We start from the raw sequence: 8,494 nt of genomic DNA on the forward strand, positions 1-8,494 counted from the left end.
GACGACTATAACAACACTGGAAATGATGCTCGTGGAAGGGCATTTAGGATTGGCGTGGGCGACGCCAGGATTATCGCAGCATGGTAGCTTGTATGGGTAGCTAATCGCTTCGTCTCTATTCGGCTTAACCCTAATGTTTCTTGAAACCGAACCTGTTGTGGAATCGGCTGATGGCAAGTCGATTGAAACTTCATATGTTCGTTGGGATGCAAACTCGACCTTGTGGGACAAGTGTTCGACATCGACCTTCTTTCTACTACCCTTGATAGTTTTGATGCAGTAGTCAGTATGGATTGGTTATCCAGATATCGCGCAGATATACCCTGTGAGGGAAAAGTTGTCGTCTGTCATAAAGTATCCGAATGGTGTAGAGGTTAGCATCAATTCAGCAATGAAGGCCAGAAGTGTCCACGGAAGGATTACCCCGCTATGTTAGCACCTGTTACTGATGTTAAGGCTAAGGAAAAGAGGATCGAGGATCCACCAATTGTTCGTGATTTCCCCCTATGTGCTACCAGAAGAACTATCAGGTTTACCTTCATATCGTCAAGTGGAATATCAGATGGGTATCATGTCAGAAGCAACCCTTATTACTAGTACTCTTTGTTGTCTCTCATCAGGAAGGTTGCAGGAACTGCCTAATCAGCTTCAGGAACTGTTGGACAGGAGTTTTATCGGATTTCGCTTTGGGGAGCCCAGTTATATCCGTGAAGATAAGCCTTTTCGTATGTGTACTGATTATCGAGAACTTAACAAAGTGACAGTTAAGAACCGCTTGCCTCGACCATGTATTGACAACCTGTCGACCCGTTGCGAGGGACAAGCTTCCATTCGGGGATTGACTAATGAACGAACTAACATCAGATGGAAGTCCAAGGGGAGAATGTTCCTAAAACGGCATATCGAACGCGATGCGGCCATTGCAACTTTGTATTCCATAACCTTTGGGTTAATCAACACACAAGCAGCTTTATGGACCACATGAACCGACCATGTTTATTGATGACGTTTTAGATCATTTCCAGGAGAAAGGTGCACCATGAATGGCACCCGTATTTTATCCTAGAGCTCCTAGGGTAGGAGCAACTCCACGCGAATTCTACCCAAGTGTGACTTCAGGATTTGGGAGGTACACTTTCTGGGTCACGTAGTCAACGAAATGGGGATACATGCAGATCTCGCTAAAGATCCATTTCATTAGATATTGATCGACACCAAATAGTCCATCGGGGATACATTAATTTCTTGGTCCAGCTAGACACTATCGTAGACACATCACATGATTTTCGAGGATTTCGCAGCTTTATGCTCTTTAGCACAGCAGGGTGCTGTGTATTCGTGGGAGACGAACAGGGGAACGTCTATTCAGATTTTGAAACCCAACACTACAATGCACTGAGCATCATCTTTACCCGAGGGTACGGGGGATCTAGTGGTATACCATGATGGTTCGAATCAGAGTCCCAGTTACACACCAATGCAACACAAGAAGGATGACCCACGTAGCGGATTTGCGAAGGGGAAATTGCACGAGTCACAACCTGATGTGGAAACCGTGGTCTTTGGATTTAAGCTGGAGAGGCATTACTTGGACGGTACCAAATGCACTACTTAGACCGATGTCACACCCCGGCCGCGTATAACATGCAACCGCGGCGGAAACGCCGGGGAGTGTTGGGACAGAATTAATTGTTTCATAACCATGGAATTTGAAGTTACATTTTATTTATTCAACAAGTGTGTTACATTGTTTCAAAACAAGAAATAAAGAGTTCACAACATAATTAAGCTAAGTCTATCTTCGTTTTTAGTCTCTAAGGCACAGGTCCGCCCTAGTATCACAATCAACATCCTAAGCAACAGCTCCTGATAACACATGTGAAAGTAGGTACGTCAGCATAAAAATGCTTGTGAGATACATAGGTTTTATGAAAATGGGATCCATGACTTGAGTTTAAAGAAAACGTTTAATAACAGTCAGTCATGAACCTTGTAAATTATTTTGCTTTGTAAACCATTTGAAAAACGATAATATCAGATGATATGTATAGATAAGTGTAAGGTTAAACGAATAACCAAGTAAAATGAGCTGAATATGATCAGTTGTTTGTAAAGCAATGTCTTGTAAAAAGTATGTTATTTGTATAAAATGTTACATGTCTAATTTGAAATGATTCAAATAAAGCTACGATATGTAATATCATACAAGCATTTATATATAGGAAGTACCAGCGGCGTATCCACCATGTTTGTATCATATTACATACGCCACGTTACTCAACCATTTACCCAAACCAACCACCATGTAAATTGTTCATGTATAAACCAGTTGTCAAGTGTTATTGTGTAAACCATATCGAAATGTCTATGTTCAATGTAAACCACTAAGTATGTATATCAATGTCAAAATGTTTATGTTTAATGTAGATCATGTAATGTGTACCCAAAATATATCTTGTATGGTAAGTGAGATGTATCAACTAAACCATATGTAAAATGCACAAAACAAGGTATTGAAGTAAAACATGGTTTAAATCAACGTTATGTTTTGTGGAACAATGCATGCTATACTGATATGAACATTTATGCGGTATTGTGAAAATGCATACATCCAAGCCTTGAGACTGTGGCGATAAACCCTTAAACAAATTAAAGGTTTATCTAAGTTATGTATATCGAATTCGGTCATTCCTTCCAATCCAAACAAACCCAGGATTTCAGGAACGGGAGTTGTCAATTCCTATGGTACCACTACCTACTAACGAATGGCGTGATCAAGGTTAATGAATGTATTGTTCCATGTTAAACAAACCAAATGTCATACCAAAATGTAGGCATGTGATGAATAATTGTACTAAGTACGCACACCATGGGCATACATAGCATAAAAGTCATGTGAATCAATGTACTAGCATGCTCAGTCAACATACATAGCAGAAATGTAATGTAAAACAATGTACTAAGTACGCACACAATGGGCATACATAGCATGAAGTGTAATGTAAAACAATGTACTAAGTACGCACACAATGGGCATACATAGCATGAAATGCAATGTAAAACAATGTACTAAGTACGCACACAATGGGCATACATAGCATGAAATGTAATGAAATCATGTACTATAATGTACTAACGAACATAGCAGGTATGTGATGTGAAAACATGGAAAGCATGAAAGTAACAAGTAGGCACATGTGTTTCACCCCAAAACAGTTTGGAAAACAGTAAAAGAGGGGTTCAATGTACTCACCTGAGATTGCTTTGAAGTTCTTGTATAATAACCAGATAGTGCTAGAGATCACGGAATATCAAACGGCACCTAATAGGTAGCTATATTAATATACCGGACCAAAATCGGAAGGATCGGATAGTATGCGGGTTCGTAAACCAAACGAGTATGGAGACTCGTGTAATTTGGTTTAACAAAGCCTACATACTAAAATGAAACCTAACCTAAGTGCTTACGGCCCATTATGACCCGTTTAGGTAGCTTACGCTACCTTAACGCGTCGTTCGCGTAGAACGCGTTTGGAACGCCTAACATCGTGGCCATAAGGTATAACCTCGGAAGGTTATAGCTATGGTCACCAAATGTGTTTGGTCGGATCCTAATGATCGACCAAATGGGTCGGGTTCGAAAGTATAAGCGATTGTTTACATCGCTTACCTTACGACCCTATATATGCACTAAACTAAAAGTGACGAGCTAAGCATGTTAGGACATGTTTAACTAAGTTTAGAAAATAGGTTTGGCATCAAAACAAACGGCTTTGATGCCCACGAGTATTTTGGTTACAAAATACGCAAGAATGCGCATTTTGGCCGAAACTACGACTCGTCATTGAGCCTAGATAACGTGGTAATTAGTAGGTATAGTCACTACGGACTATAACCATCGTGATCACGCTCACGTTATGAAGTTCCAATGAACTTCGTGTTGACCATAGGCTGGTCACGCAGAAAGTCAAACAAAACGTTGACCTTCGGACTCGAAAAGCGAATAAAAGAACGAAAGAACACTTACGAAGGGTCCCCGAAAGCTAATCTCGATCCAGGAGCTCAGGTATGAGAGCAAAGGCGTTATAGGAAAAGTAAAGCCGTTTGGATCTTTTCTTGAATATCGTGCCATGATCCAAGCCGTACACTTGTCGCATAGTTGTGGTGCCTTATTTTGCCCCCACCATAGGAATCCGACACGTGTCGTTGCCCTTTGGGTGATCGAAAGGCCAATGCAAGTGGATCAAAACATTGAATCTGGTCTGTTTGTCTGATGCGGCCCGCGTAAGGAAGCACACAAAACCCATGCGGGCCGCCTGGCCCGGCCTGATCAGCACAAAGTTTCAAAAATTACAGTTTTAGTCCCTGTTGCGTATTTAAGCCATTTCCGACACTTCTAAGGCCCGTAAAGCCAACTTTAAGGCCCAAAATGATGCCTAAACAATGTGGACATGAAACAATGCCCAAAAATATGTCGGATGTTGGTTCGTTTGGCCGTACGATCGCGATGTTCGGTTAATTACGACGGAATGCGCATAAGCGCGAAAAATGATCTAAATGACGCGACGAATGGATTTTTCTCATGCCAAATACTAAGGCATAATATAAGGATGCTTACATAAATTTTTGGATGTCCGGATGTATTCAGAACGTAAGTTATGCGCGAAAGTGCAAACTTGTGCACTTTTTGACACTTTTAGCCCCTGAATGACCCAAAAGTTTGTTTTAGCATACCAAGCCCCTCAAAGCCTATTTCTAAGCTATGTAAAGGATATTTATGGTATGTTTAACTTATGTACATGTTTCGGAATGTTCGTTACAGTTCGAATTGGCATACTTTTGCAGTTTATCAAGTTTAGTCCCTGTAAGCGGATTAACTTGTTTTTGCCATACCAAAGCCTTCAAAACTTATTTCTAAGTTATGTAAAGGTTATTTAAGGTATGTTGAGTATATGTTGATGTTCTGGAGTATTTGTCGCATTAAACTGAGTACGTTTACGCACCAGTTTGCGTATAATTCTCCAGAAAGCGATGTAGAGTTTGAAATTGAACAAAAGTCAAAACATGAAAAATGTAAAACACAACCAAACAAACATTGGGATCAAATAACATTGTTTTATTGATAATTGAACTATTCATAATGATTACAAGCACAAATGTTACAGTCTCCCCTACTTGTGGAAATTTCGTCCCGAAATTTATTTAGAGGAAACTCGTGGAAAAAGATGCGGATATTTCGCCTTCATTTGATCTTCACGTTCCCAAGTAAACTCGGGTCTATGTTTAGATTCCCAGCGAACCTTGACCAAAGGAATGCGCTTGCGTTTAAGCCACTTGACTTCACGTTCCATGATTTCTACCGGTTTCTCAACAAATTTCAGTGTTTTATCAACACGAATTTCATCAAGCGGTATTTGGAGGTTTTCATCAGCTAAACACCTCTTGAGATTGGACACGTGAAAGGTTGGATGAACATTTCCAAGTTCAGGAGGTAACTCAAGTCTGTAGGCTACCTTACCGATTCTTTCGACGATCTTGAATGGTCCAACGTTTCTAGGTGCAAGTTTTCCTTTCTTTCTGAATCTGATCACACCTTTCCAAGGTGAGACCTTAAGTAATACACGATCACCGACTTGAAAATCCAAGGGTTTGCGTTTTAGGTCCGCGTAACTCTTTTGACGGCTTCTAGCTGTCTGAAGGTTATCACGAACTTTCTTTACCTTATCTGTTGTCTCTAAAATGAGGGCAGGTCCAGTAAGTTGAGCCTCGCCGATCTCATTCCAGCAGACTGGTGAACGACATTTTCGACCATAGAGAGCCTCGAAAGGAGCCATGTTGATGCTGGAGTGATAACTGTTGTTGTAGGAGAATTCAATCAACGGAGGATGTGAATCCCAACTACCACCAAAATCGATCACACAAGCTCTAAGCATATCCTCCAGTGTCTGGATTGTTCTTTCAGATTGGCCATCCGTTTGCGGATGATAAGCTGTGCTCAAATTAAGTTGGGACCCCATAGCAGATTGCATGGTTCTCCAAAAATGAGAAGTGAAACGAGCATCTCTGTCAGAAATGATGTTCAAAGGAACACCATGTCGAGCTACAATTTCATCCACGTAGATTTGAGCAAGTTTGTCAGCCGAAAAATCCTCACGGATTGGCAAGAAATGCGCTGACTTGGTAAGACGATCAACGACTACCCAGATGGCATCGTGACCTTTCTTTGTGCGCGGGAGTTTAGTAATGAGATCCATAGTAATGTTTTCCCATTTCCAAACTGGGATCTCTGGTTGTTCCAATAAACTAGAAGGACGCTGATGTTCAGTCTTAAGCTTAAGACAAGTAAGGCATTTGGATATGTATAAGGCAATGTCTTTCTTCATACCAGGCCACCAATACTGAATACGAAGATCCTTATACATCTTATCTGAGCCAGGATGAATAGAATAACGAGACTTATGGGCTTCATTCATAAGCAGGGTACGAAGATTATCTTGGCTTGGGACCCACAAACGGTCCATGAAGTAATATGATCCATTGTCCTTTAATTCTAGAGCAGGTGTTATGTGATAAGGAAATTCCTTATCCATCAAACCTTGTGAAACACAAGATTGTTGAGCCTGAGAAATACGGGCTTGGATATCGGATTGAGCTTGAATAACAGATTGGGCACGAACACAATGAAGCTTAGTACGTTCCTTGCGACTCAATGCATCGGCTACGACATTCGCCTTACCAGGATGGTAGCGAATTTCGCAGTCATAGTCGTTTAGAAGTTCAACCCAACGTTGCTATCTCATGTTGAGCTCTTTCTGATTGAAGATATGCTGAAGACTTTTGTGGTCCGTAAAAACCACACATTTTGTACCGTACAAATAGTGTCTCCAGATCTTAAGAGCGAAGACAACTGCACCCAACTCAAGATCATGAGTGGTGTAGTTCTTCTCATGAATCTTCAACTGCCTCGATGCGTATGCTATGACTTTGTTTCTTTGCATCAGGACGCAGCCAAGACCTAATTTAGATGCGTCGCAATAAACGACGAAATCATCATTACCCTCGGGTAAAGTTAGAACAGGCGCGTCGCAAAGTTTTTGTTTCAAAGTCAGAAACGCTTCCTCTTGCTTGAATCCCCAATCAAATGGCTTGTTCTTCTGAGTTAGAGCAGTTAGAGGAACTGCAATCTTTGAGAAGTTCTCAATGAAGCGGCGGTAATAACCCGCTAGACCAAGAAAAGAACGAACTTCAGTAGGAGTAGTAGGTGTATCCCAATCCTTAATCGCACTGATCTTGGAGGGATCTACATGAATACCTTGTTCGTTGACAATATGTCCTAAGAATTGAACTTCTTTAAGCCAGAATTCACACTTGGAGAATTTGGCGAAAAGTTGCTCTTTCTTTAGGAGTTCCAAAGTAAGACGAAGATGTTGCTCATGATCAGCTCGCGTCTTAGAATATATTAAAATGTCATCAATGAAAACGATGATGAACTTATCCAAATAAGGTTTGCAGACCCTATTCATCAAGTCCATGAAAACAGCAGGAGCATTAGTCAAACCGAATGGCATGACTGTGAACTCATAATGCCCATAACGAGTACGGAACGCTGTCTTGGGAATATCGTCTTCATGCACACGGAGTTGATGATATCCAGATCGCAGATCAATCTTTGAAAAATAAGAAGCGCCTTGCAATTGATCAAAGAGATCATCAATACGAGGTAGGGGATATCGATTCTTGATGGTAAGCTTGTTAAGCTCACGATAATCGATACACATCCTAAAAGATCCATCCTTCTTCTTGACAAAGAGAACGGGAGCACCCCAAGGTGAAAAGCTAGGACGGATAAAACCTTTGTCAGAAAGTTCCTGCAGCTGTTTAGACAACTCTTGCATCTCAGACGGTGCAATACGATATGGAGCTCTGGCAATGGGATTTGCACCAGGTACGAGATCAATACGGAACTCGACTTGGCGTGCTGGAGGTAGACCAGGTAACTCTTCAGGAAAAACTTCAGAATAATCCCGAACGACAGGAATATCTGAAATAGACTTACCCTTGCCTTTATCTGCTGTATTATGTGCTAAGAAAGCCACATAGTTCTTCCGTAGATACTTCCATGCTTTAAAACAAGACATGAGTTTGAGACCACCGGCAGGCTTCTCACCACGAACCTGTAGGATCTCGCCTGTCGACAGCGGCACACGAACAATCTTCTCAGAACAAACTATCTCTCCGCGATGCTTAGATAACCAATCCATACCCACTATAACGTCGAAGCTTCCAAGTTGCATAGGCGTGAGGTCAATAGGAAAAAGATGGTTGTTAAGGTTCAACTGGCAGTTGCGGAGAACAGAATTGAGAACAATGGGTTCACCACTGGCAACCTCTACTGTCAAAGGTTTACCTAGTTTCGTTCTAGACACGCGAAGCATTGGCTCAAAAGACAATGACACAAAACTCTTGTCGGCACCCGAATCAAAAAGAACAGATG

This window comes from Helianthus annuus, chromosome 15 (assembly GCF_002127325.2).
Source record: "Helianthus annuus cultivar XRQ/B chromosome 15, HanXRQr2.0-SUNRISE, whole genome shotgun sequence".
NCBI classification, from domain to species: domain Eukaryota; kingdom Viridiplantae; phylum Streptophyta; class Magnoliopsida; order Asterales; family Asteraceae; genus Helianthus; species Helianthus annuus.